Raw genomic sequence first — 12,073 nt, forward strand, 5'->3', positions numbered from 1 at the left:
CTGGGATTACAGGCGTGAGCCACCATGCCTGGCCTGTCTGTATCTTTTGCATACTTAGAGTTTTCCTGTTTTTCATCCTTTTCTACATCATGGGGTCTGAGCCAGGTAAGCAAAGACTAGCTTTATTCTCCTTGTGGCTTTATACACTTGTGGAGCCGGGAGGCCAGAACTCCATTAATATTGTTAGGCTGTTTGTCCCCATCCAAATCTCATCTCCAGTTGTAATCCCCATAAGCCCCATGTGTCAAGGGTGGGATCTGGTGGGAGGTGATTGGATCATGGAGCTGGTTTTCCCTATGCTGTTCTTGTGATAGTGAGTGAGTTCTCACGAGATCTGATGGTTTCATAAGTGTTTGACAGTTCCTCCTATGCACGCTGCTCTTTCGCCTGCTCCCAGGGAAGATGTGCCTGCTTCCCCTTCCACCATGACTGTAAGTTTCCCAAGACCTCCCCAGCCATGCAGAACTGTGAGTTAATTAAACCTGTTTTCTGGATAAATTACCCAAGAGAATGGACTAATACATCTATGTAGAAACTTGGATTAGCTTGACATTCTCACAGTCAATATTTTGTGCTTCTGAGGCTGTGTTCCTGCTCCACTCTCCCTATGAGGTCTTCCTGAGGCCCCTCGATGATGGGCTGCATTGGCTGTGTGGCTGCTCAGATTAGTGTTTGGAGCATGGATGGCCTATCCTGGGGTGACAGACCTATACCTCACCTGGCCTGGGTCCAGCCTCTCTCTCCTGGCACACCTTGGGATGAATGCCACTATCTTGCAAAGTACTTTACTCCCCTGCTGGGTACAAAGTCTTAAAACCTTTGAAGGTGAAAGAAGTCTGGGGATTTTGGTTGACCATGAGTGCAAAATGAAAAAAACAGGGAGGTAGTCATTAAGAAACTATTAGTATGATCTACTGGAGGAGTGACAGCTTTGGTGTCAAGACAGCTGAATTTGAATCCCTGCTTAGCTATTTTCCAGCTCTGTGAACTTGAGCAAGTCATTTTCTCTGTAAGTTTCAATATTTTCATCGGTATCATGGGAATATTAAAATGGGCCATGGTTAGGATTAGAAATAATGTATACAAAGTGGCTAGTCCAGTGTCTAGCATTTAGTCGGTTGTAATAAATAATGGTTATTGCTATTATTATTTGGCTGTATCAACAGAGTAGCTGTTTCTAGATCAAACAGAGTAGTTGACACACTTCTTAGCTTCATCTGGGGAAACATATTCAATTTGGGACCCTCCACTCTGTGCGTGTGTGTGTTTTTGTGTGCGTGTGTGTGTGTGCGCGCATGCATGATTAAACATTTAGATCTTTCCAAGGATGGTGGTCAGAAAAGCAGAGAATCTGAAAAACGTGTCATATGAGGGAAATGGGAATGTTTAGCCTGGCAAAGAGAAAGCTGAGATTGAACTGCCTTTAAGTATTTGTTGGTCACCCTGTAGAAGTGGAAATAGACACATGGGTTATAGCTCTGAAGGACATAATTAGACTCAGTGGGGAAACTGGGAGGTCAGATCCTGCCAGAAACAAGTCTAGCCATCTGACAATTAGAGCTGTCCAGTAGTAGATTAGGCTGCCTCTGAATTGTCCTGTTCCTGGAATTATGCATCAGAAGATGTGAGACTAGTGGGAACACTGGGAAGTTTTTGGCTTTGGATGGGAGCCTGGATGAGAATGAACTCCAAGGCTCCTTTGTCTGTAGTGGCCGTCTTGCTCGTTTTTCTTGTTAAGTTCCTGTAGGAGGCACCACTCATAAAAACCCCTTGATATTAAATACCATTATAACTTCCAAGGAGCTGCAAACACCCATAGAATGTAAAACACGAAGGTCTCTTATCCTATACCTAGCTTTCTCCCTAAAATGAAATTTTAACTTGGTTTGGGAGAGAGAGAGTCCCAGCCAACATTTCTCTAAAGAGTTAGAATGATTAAAGTCTTCAGATCCATCTGGACTCATTCATTTTAACTATTCCATTTCCCAAGAATATCATCTCATTACTTTTTCAATGACCCAATATTTTCAGTACAAGTGAATGAGTCCAGAAAGTCATTTCAGCCATTGATTATTTTTGATAAACTTCTGATCTGTTCCGAATCCCTTTTCTTTTAATTTCCCTTTATGTCCTCCTGTCTTGTCATCTGTTCCAAGCTGAAAATAGTAACTCGGCTTGACCTTATTATCTACCATTTAAGGTTTTATAGTCTTTGGTTAAATCTCATCTTAACAAGTGTTCCTAGGCTATAGATTGTAGTTTTTCCTTTATTTATTTATTTTTTCAAGGCTGTTCTTCGTCACTCCTATCTATGATCACAGGACCAACATTATGGCCCTTCTCTGAGTATGCCACAGTCTCACTTCATCTTTTTGATAAGAACCATCCTCAACGTCAGCTTAGTAAGTTATACCTATTTGCTTAGAAACAAAGAACACCTCCTCTTCAGCCTTGACCTGTGTCCCAATTCTGTTTCTGAAGAGACCTAAAATCCTACTTACATGGGATTTAAAATGCCACTGGGTAGGGCAATGTACTAAGCGGTATTAGTTAAATCTTAATATGGCTGAGTTTGTCAGCTTCTTAGAAGTAAATTTTGACAACTGAGAAGAGATTGGGCAACAGAACTCTGGATTTTTTTTTTCTAAACTATAACTGTAACTATAACTATAAAACTATATATATTTGAGACAGGGTCTTGCTCTGTCACCCAAGCTGGAGTGCAGTGGTGCGATCATGGTTCACTGCAGCCTTGACCTCCTGGGCTCAAGTGATCTTCCCTGCCCCAGCCTCCTGAGTGGCTGGGACTATAGGTGCGTGTCACCATGCTAGGCTAATTTTAAAATTTTTTGTAGAGACTGAGTCGCATTAAGTTGCCGAGGCTGACCTTGAACTCCTGGGCTCAAGTGTTCCGCCCACCTTGGCCTCCCACAGTGCTGGGATTACAGGCATGAGCCACTGCGCCTGACCAAACAATATCTTTTAAAGCAAATATTTATTGAATGCATAGATGCGATTGGCAGTATAATATTGAAAAAAACATGAAGAAGACACAGTAGTGGACCTCAAGGACCTGCTATGCAGGAGTGTGGGGGCTTGGGTTGAGACCTGAGAAAACATAGAAAGGGGAGTTTCAGATCATTACTGACAAACTTCAGATTTTGAGAGCAGGATCTGGGTGGCCTAAAGTAGTTTTCATACTCAGAAGTGGAGAGAAAGGAGACAGAAGGTGGTAGAAAAGAGTAATTTTCTTTCGGCTCCCTGGGATGCTTTTTTTTCGTGGATGAATCAGAGTTTCTTTAGATTTTCAATTATTTTTCTAGTGTGTCCTGCCTGGTTGGGCATTACTCAAAACCCATCCAGTCCTGTGAGGCTTGAACGGACTTCTGATGCATGTCCTTAGGGCCTGTCTTTGTTGGTAAATCCAATTTGAGAGGAGGCAGCAAATCAACAGGAAAGGAAAATACTTCCCTTTCTTAATGGTAAAGCCCTCCTCTTTGTTCTTTGTGCCACAAAGTCGTTTTTATGTTCCTGGACCCAGCTCACCTTCCATGTCCACTGTGGAAGCTTTTCTGATCACCCAGCTGGACTCGAGCTTTGGGTGGCTGCAGTGCTGTCTGCTGTCACCCTGAGCTCCTGAGCACTCTTATGGTGCTTACCAGTCCCCGGCTGGCATTGCAGGTTGTCCTTTCCTGCGTAGGATGGGAGGCTGGCCATGGTCATATCACCATCATCAACCTCAAATAGTCAGAGAAGGGCGACCAGGCCAAGGTGCTGAGGGTGAAGTCCAGTACTACGCCCTGCCTTCAGTCGAGGGCTTACAGTCTGAGCTGGTCCTTCTCAAACGGGTTTGCTGCTGTTATTTGAGGTCTATGAATTCTGTGAGAACTTTAAAAAGTTGTGTTTATCTGTCAATAATAATAAAACATTTTATCAGTTATAAATACAGAAATTTTTTTTTATAATGATAATTTGCTATGGAGAGGCATTTTCCTATTTATTTATTTATATAACTTTAATTTTAATTTTTTTGAGACAGGGTTTTGCTCTGTCACCCAGACCTGAGTACAGTGGTGTGATCTCTGCTCACTGCAGCCTCAGTCTCCCAGGCTCAAGCGATCTTCCCACCTCAGCCTCCCCAGTAGCTGGGAATACAGGCGCACACCACCATGCCCAGCTAGTTTTTGTAATTTTTGTAGAGACGGGGTTCTTCCATGTTGCCTAGGGTGGTGAATTTACTTTTTTTTATGACCACATTATTCAGGGGTTTTGCAGACAATTTCTGGTACCAAAAGACTATTACTTCTCCAAAAGAGGTTCTTATATTATTCAAATATGAGAGACATTGGTTTAGTCAATTTCCTTCTGTCATTAACAAATTCATTCATTCATCAATAAACATTTATGGTACGCCTATTCATTAGGTGCCAGGCACTTTGTCAGGCACATGAGCAAGTGGTCAGGACCTGTTCTGGACTCCAGAATCCTCACTGCTGTTCTTGACTTACCAGGTAGCCCCTATCGCAGAGTTCAGGCTATCGACTTCTCTATGCCTCACTTTCTCCACCACTAATAAAAGGGTAAGAGTATATCTATTTTTGTCTTTTGGAGGGGTAGAAAAACATACCCTAGGATTTATTAGTTATTTTAATTAAAAATTTTTTTAATGCTGCCATGAGAAAGCAGATACCTTAGGATTTAAAAACCAAACAAAACCAAATTGAAGAATTACTTGTTTCCAAATTTGGTGTTTTTGAGTCAGAGGCAAGTGCTAAATTCACATTTCTTTCTACTTCCCACTAATCTCAGTGGGAGGGATCCAGGACCCATGGAAGGTCTCAATCAGCTCTAGCAGAAATGGGTCCTACACCGTAGAGCAGATTTTTCACAAGAGCTGTTTTTAGATTTGTTTATGCCGCCACCGACCTCCAATTTCACATTTCAGAGACTCCCGTGGGGCTGAGGAGTTACTCCCTGGGAATCTTCTCTGCTTAGCAGGAGCTCAAGAGCAGAGCGCTGATGGGTCTCATGTTTAAAGAACAATCTGTCACAAAGCTAAGGGGCTTATTACTCATCCCAACACCGAGCACTAAATAAACACTGGAGTAGAGAGAGACATGACCTGGGACCTGTGAGCATAGAGCTGATATGAATAGTCATTAAAGTAGCACATTGGCAAACCCACTGCCCACTGGGACCATTCTTGTTGGAAAAGTCTGATCATCTGGCATCCAATTGCAATGCAATCAGTAAGAACTATTCCATGATGCTTAAACATGTCAGAGTAAATCTCTAACAGGGCCACTACCACCCTGGAAGAGTAGGTGGGATGCACTTTGCTTTAAAGGGATACCTTCCTTTCTCAACGTGCTCATGGACAGATGGGGAGCCAGGATCACGCAATCCAGTTGGGCAGATTTTTTTCTGATTCTGAGCATCACATTTAGCAGGGCAAGTTTTTGTTCCCAAAGCTTCAAGTTCTGGAGCCAGACCTCCACTGGTACATGAATCACACTGTGTTTGGGCATCCTAGAAGACACAGGGTGGGCCTATCAGTGGGTCAGCTTATTTACAAGGGCCTGCTTGCTCTCTGTGGAGCAAGAACTACTAGGGCTTTTATGGGGACATGCTGCCTTCATTCATCCAGCAAAAATTATTGAGTGTCTACTTTGTGCCAGACACCACACTAGATATCAGAGAAACAGAGAGAGATAAGGCCCAGTCCCTACTTTTTAGGTGCTTATAATCCAGGTGGAAACACAGACAAATCACAACGCAGAGCAGTAAGAGTCATGACAAGGGAAATGCAGTCCTTTTCTTCTTGCCAGTCTTGGAGGGTTAGAAAAGCCTTGTTGGAAGGTGGATGTTCAAACTGAGACCCAGAGAATATATGAGTTAACAGGTAAAGGCAAGAGGATGGCAAACTGTACAAGTCCCAAGGCGTGGGACAGCACGTAGATCTGAAACTACGCATATTTCAAGATTGGCTGCTCAGAGAGTGCAAGATGATATGTTGAGAAATGAGATAGAAGAGGTAAACTTCCTTGATTACATTGCCCCTTACTTATTTTTCTCTGCACTCCTTCCCCAAAGCAGGTATGGCAGGTACATCTGTGTGTGCATATGTGTGTGTGTGTTTGCATTAAAAAACAACAACTCCACCAAACGTTTCAATTCAAATATTTAGTTTGCTTGGTTGAAAACTATTTAGAAGGTAAAGTGTTTGCTCCAGGTCGGGTTGGGGAAGACTTCACATGTGAGGCTAGTTATCACAGGGCTGTGACCTGGTCCTTGCCAAGCTTCCAAATGTTCAGAAGAAGTTTTAGTCTTTAAGAAAGCAAGCTACCAGGGACTCTCAGTATAGAAGCAGAAGGGACTGTGCCAGAGGGGTGCTAGGAGAAATCCTCACAGTTTGCCTCATATGAATGTAAGACCTCTGAATGAATAGTTGTGTAACCTATGGGACCTACAGAAGCAGAAATTGTGGTCCTGTGAATAAGATGGTGACTGCTATGTGACAACACGGCTTGTTAAATCGAGCTGGCAGATGTAATTAACAATAAGCACAGTATGAAGTCTTGGCATGGCAGTTTACATAGTCATAGAATGTGGCAATAGTTGAGATATTGGTTAGATATTACAATAAAGTAACAGTGAATTTAATAAAATAAGAGGATTATTTCTTCTCTCCTAGAAGTCTGAGCTGGTAGGTGGTCCACGGGTGGTAGGTGGTAGGCAGCTCTGCTTTATGAGTTTGTACAGGATCCAGATACCTTCTATCTTGTTCAACTACCATCTAGGGTTGAAGATGACTCACTACCACCATGTCTAAGCTCCAATTTGAAGGAAAATGGAAAGGGGAAAGTTGAACCAACAGTACCTTTATGAAGGCATGGCCTGAAAATGGAAGACTATCACTTCTCTTTGCATTACACTGGCAGGTAATTAGTTGCTTGGCCACATGTAGCTGCAATAAAGGCTGGGAACTGCAGTCTCTAGTTGAGCAGGGTGTGTTTAGCTAGAGTTTGGGGTGTTATTGCCAAGGGAAAGAACAGAAGAATGGATAGTGGTGAACAATTAGTCAACTGTCATAGATGTTTATCTCTATCATTTGATCCTCTCAACAACCTTGTGAGAAAGCAGGCACAGATTATTTACCATCCTCACTTTCGCAGGTGAGAAAGTTGAGGTGGAAGATTAAGGGACTCCATCAATATCATACAATGAAGCCACATGGCATAGTGGGACAACTGCAAAAAGCTTGGTCAGGAGGTGCCCTGGTTGGGCACAGTATTTAACCACTGAGTTTTCTAAAACTTATTCCTCAGCCTGGGAACAGAAGTTCCTGGTGCTTGCAGCTTCTTTCAAGAAAAAGCTTCCCGGTAATCATGGGTTAGAGGTCTGAGGAGCACAAATTCAAGGGCATTTTGAATATGGCCCCACATGGATGTGATCTGGCTAACCCATCTTTTTTTTTCTTTTTTTAAATTATTTATAATTATTGTTATACTTAAAGTTCTAGGGTACATGTGCACAATGTGCAGGTTTGTTACATATGTATACATGTGCATGTTGGTGTGCTGCACCCGTTAACTCGTCATTTACATTAGGTATATCTCCTAATGATATCCCTCCCCCCTCCCCCGGCCCCACGACAGGCCCCAGTGTGTGATGTTCCCCACCCTGTGTCCAAGTGTTCTCCTTGTTCAATTCCCACCTATGAGTGAGAACATGTGGTGTTTGTTTTTTTGTCCTTGCAATAGTTTGCCCAGAATGATGGTTTCCAGCTTCATCCATGTCCCTACAAAGGACATGAACTTATCATTTTTTATGGCTGCATGGTACTCCATGGTGTATATGTGCCACATTTTCTTAATCCAGTCTATCATTGTTGGACATTTGGGTTGGTTCCAAGTCTTTGCTATTGTGAATAGTGCCACAATAAACATACGTGTGCATGTGTCTTTATAGCAGCATGATTTATAATCCTTTGGGTATATACCCAGTAATGGGATGGCTGGGCCAAATGGTATTTCTAGTTCTAGATCCTTGAGGAATCGCCACACTGTCTTCCACGATGTTTGAACTAGTTTACAGTCCCACCAACAGTGTAAAAGTGTTCCTGTTTCTCCACATCCTCTCCAGCACCTGTTGTTTCCTGACTTTTTAATGATCACCGTGCTAAGTGGTGTGAGATGGTATCTCATTGTGGTTTTGTTTTGCATTTCTCTGATGGCCAGTGATGATGAGCATTTTTTCATGTGTCTTTTGGCTGCATAAATGTCTTCTTTTGAGAAGTGTCTGTTCATATCCTTTGCCCACTTTTCGATGGGGTTGTTTGATTTTTTCTTGTAAATTTGTGTAAGTTCTTTGTAGATCTGGATATTAGCCTTTTGTCAGATGGGTAGATTGTAAAAATTTTCTCCCATTCTATAGTGGCTAACCCATCTTTGCCTCTTCCAGTCCAAGCACAGACAATGAGCAGAGAGGAGGACAATGTGGATTAATGGAAAGAACACTGGATAGGGGTCAGGAGACCCCAAGAACATTGAATTGGAGTCATTTTTAGCTCACATCAATTGCATGCCTGTGAAATGATGGCTACTGAGCTTGTCACTGGCATGTCTTCTCATTTAATCTCAGAACAACACTGTGAGGTAGATGTTACTATGTATATTTTACAGAAGACAAAACTGAGGCCCAAAGAGCTAAGTGGCCCAAAGTTATATAGCTTGTGAGAAGTAGGGCTGGAATTCTAACCTAGACGTTGTGACTGCTAACCCCAAGCCCTTCTACAAAATCATACTGTTCTATATGCCAAGTAACTGCTGGGCAAGCCGGAACTAAAATGGGATATGTCACCGGTCACACGGGTGACCCGTAACACGTCTACCTGGGGCCCAGGTACTTAGGTTGTGTACTTTGTGACTCTGCTTTTTTTGTGTGAAGGAAACACTTTATCAGAGGTTGGATCCCCTAAATTGGCCTTACCCACACATTCTGCTTGATCTGCCTTCTCCGGGCTATGCTTTTTTCTTTGTTAATTTTCTTCTCTTTTCAAAATTACTGAAGGAATGTATGCTCATAAAATTCAAATAACATAGAAGAGTCAGAGATCAATTAGGATGCTTCCCTAACCTCTCTAACTCCTTTTCCAGTCCCTTTCCAGAGGAGACCACTTTCAGCAGTCTGGGGAGTACTTTCAGATGTTTCTTGTCTAAGCGTTTATTTTTGTCAAGATTTTTAAAAAGTAAAAATGGGAATGTGTGTGCTGTTTTGCAGTTCACTTTTTCCACTTCACAATACCTTGTGTTTATCTTTCTATACCAGTATATTAAAACTGATCTCATTATTGCTGGTGGACATGTGTTGCACTAGACACACATCTGACTTCAGGTCCTGCTCTGTTTGGTATTTTATGATGTGTGGTTAATGGTGTGGACTTTCGACCCATTCAACCTCTGTCTTGAATCCTGGATCCATCACTTATTAGCTGTGTGATCCTGGGAAACTGACTTAATGGCTCCGTGCCTTTAGTTTCTTCACCTGTAAAGTGGGGTTAATATCGGTAATCTACCTCATAGGATGCTAGGAGGACTAAATGAGTTAACGCATGTAACACATTTACAACACAGCCTGCAACATATGCTATATGAGTGCTAGATGACGTTTAGCTATTTTTTCACACCTGGATACTATTTCATAATATATCTAGTCTATTACTTGACATATAAGTTGTTTGTGATTCTTTTTTTTTTTTTTTGCTACAACAAACACTGTTGTGATCAATATATGTTTACATATCCCTTTGTGCACATGTGGAAGTGTTTCTGTAGAATACATTTCTTGGAATAGCATTAGTGGGCCTGAGGGTGTGGGGATTTTCGGTGGTAACATCAGTTGGTGGGCTCTGCTTGACCATGCTTTTCTTGGTTCACTCATATCAGCTCACCCGGTAGCAGCTGTTGGGCATCCTGCCAGTGTCCTATCTGTCACATGGCCAGTGGTTGGCAGAGCTATGTGGCAGTAAGCATTCCTCTTTGTCTTCCCAGGGCCTGGCCCTTCGTCAGCATTCATTAGACTGGATGGCTTGGCTTCCTGGTGATCCTGATTGAGATTCTGAATTGCTACTTTATGTAAAGCATGGTGCCCAGGGGAGAGATGCCCGGGGCCAAGAACCTTGATCAGACCCACATGCCCAGCACAAGGCTGAGGATGAGATTGTATAAGTGGTCAAGAGAATCAACATGGTTTCACTCTTGAATCAGTCCAGGTTCACTAGGGGCTCCATGACATGGCACTTTTTAACTTGGCGATCATGTCTTTGCTGAGTGATATGGGGTAGGTGTGGATATGATGATTCACACGACGCAGGGATCGAGTGCACCTCCCAAAAAACAGGAAGTGAAATACAGCAGCACTGTGTATTGCTGCTATGACATTTATCTTGATCTTATTAACACAGGAGGGGCTAAGCAATAAATGTGATCATCTCACTTGGGGAATTTGGGGTTGGTTTTTTATCCAATCCTTGAATATTTATTGAAAGTTATTTTGTGTCAGACACGGTTATTGATGTTGGGGGTATGAAACTATGGACTAAGGCGTAATTTCAACCTTTGAAAACTCCACAGAAGCTTTAAGAACCCTTGAGGAGACTTAATTTTTCAACAACAATGGGAGTGAAGATATAATACTGTAGGTGGGGCCTGAGCGCCACCCTGGGTGAGGCTGGGGGATGGGTATGCATGGGATTATTGGGGTCCCTTCACACAGAAATGCTCACTGGAGAGGCTTTCCTGTACAAATACTAGAAATGTAAAATTACATGTGAACTTCTGTGCTTAGAAAAGGCTCAGGATATATAGCTTAGAAAAATGTAAAGGAAAATTAAAGATCACCTATCACTCTCTCATCCCGATGCAACCATTGTGGAATGTACGTGTATTTATTTCTTTATTATGTTTGTATGTAGGTGCATTTTAAAAGCAAAATTAGGAATCATACTTCATATTCTGCTTTGTGACTTGCTTTGTCACTCAAACTGCATTAGGAGCATTTCATGAATCTTTGAATATTCCTTTATTACATGATATGTAATGGATTATGGTGTTTTGTTATATATTATAGTCGAGTTAGTCAATTAATGATTTGAAAGGGCACACTGGTTAATTATTGTTGTCTTTTCTCCTACACCTCCTGGTTTTGGCTTTTATTATTTTGTAAAGATGCAGGAGAAATCTTGAGTTCTGAGTGTTTATCCCCATCCTTTGTGAACACTGCTCTCAGGCACACAAAACAACATGGGCCGGGCATGGTGGTGGGCGCCTGTAGTCCCAGGTACTGGAGAGGCTGAGGCAAGAGAATCTCTTGAACCTGGGAAGTGGAGGTTGCAGTGAGCCGAGATCGTGCCACTGCACTCCAGCCTGGGCGACAAGAGCAAGACTCCATCTCAAAAAACAAACAAACAAACAAAAACACACACAAAAACCTACAACATGATTCCAGTTTCTGTGCTCATTTTAGAATCCTGCACCTGACCACCACGCAAAAATGCCTCTGGATAACTTCATTTGGGCCTTCCCTCGGATGGAACTGGAAGATTGTTTTCCAAACTCCACTCCTTTTCCATTTGTGTTGTCCGCTCACCCAGTGCCCCTTTCTCTTTCATTTTTAGACACCTCGGCTGCAGCTGACTCCAGAAACATATTCCCTCTTTAAGTCTCGGCTCCACAGGTTGCCTCTTCTCATCATTTTCTCATTTCTCACCGTGAAAATCTTTGCTTTCTCTCTTTATGGCTTCCTGAGACCTGAAAATAGAGGTAATTTAAATTTGGTAATTATGATGACAACAAAACAACTTACGTTGAAATGCAGAGTTTAAAATGCCAGAGTTTCCTACTGTTGAGATCTCTCTGCCTTCATTCTGTGGATACCGCTGTGGGAGCTTACCTGAGTCTGCTCCAGATCAGGAGGCCAAGCATGAGGCGATGAGCAACAGCTTCTGCACAGAGGTGGTGACTCTACCTCTTGGGGGATGGGGGCTGGTCAGCCAGAGTTACCACATTCAGGT

This window comes from Hylobates moloch, unplaced genomic scaffold (assembly GCF_009828535.3).
Source record: "Hylobates moloch isolate HMO894 unplaced genomic scaffold, HMol_V3 SCAFFOLD_2, whole genome shotgun sequence".
NCBI lineage: Eukaryota > Metazoa > Chordata > Mammalia > Primates > Hylobatidae > Hylobates > Hylobates moloch.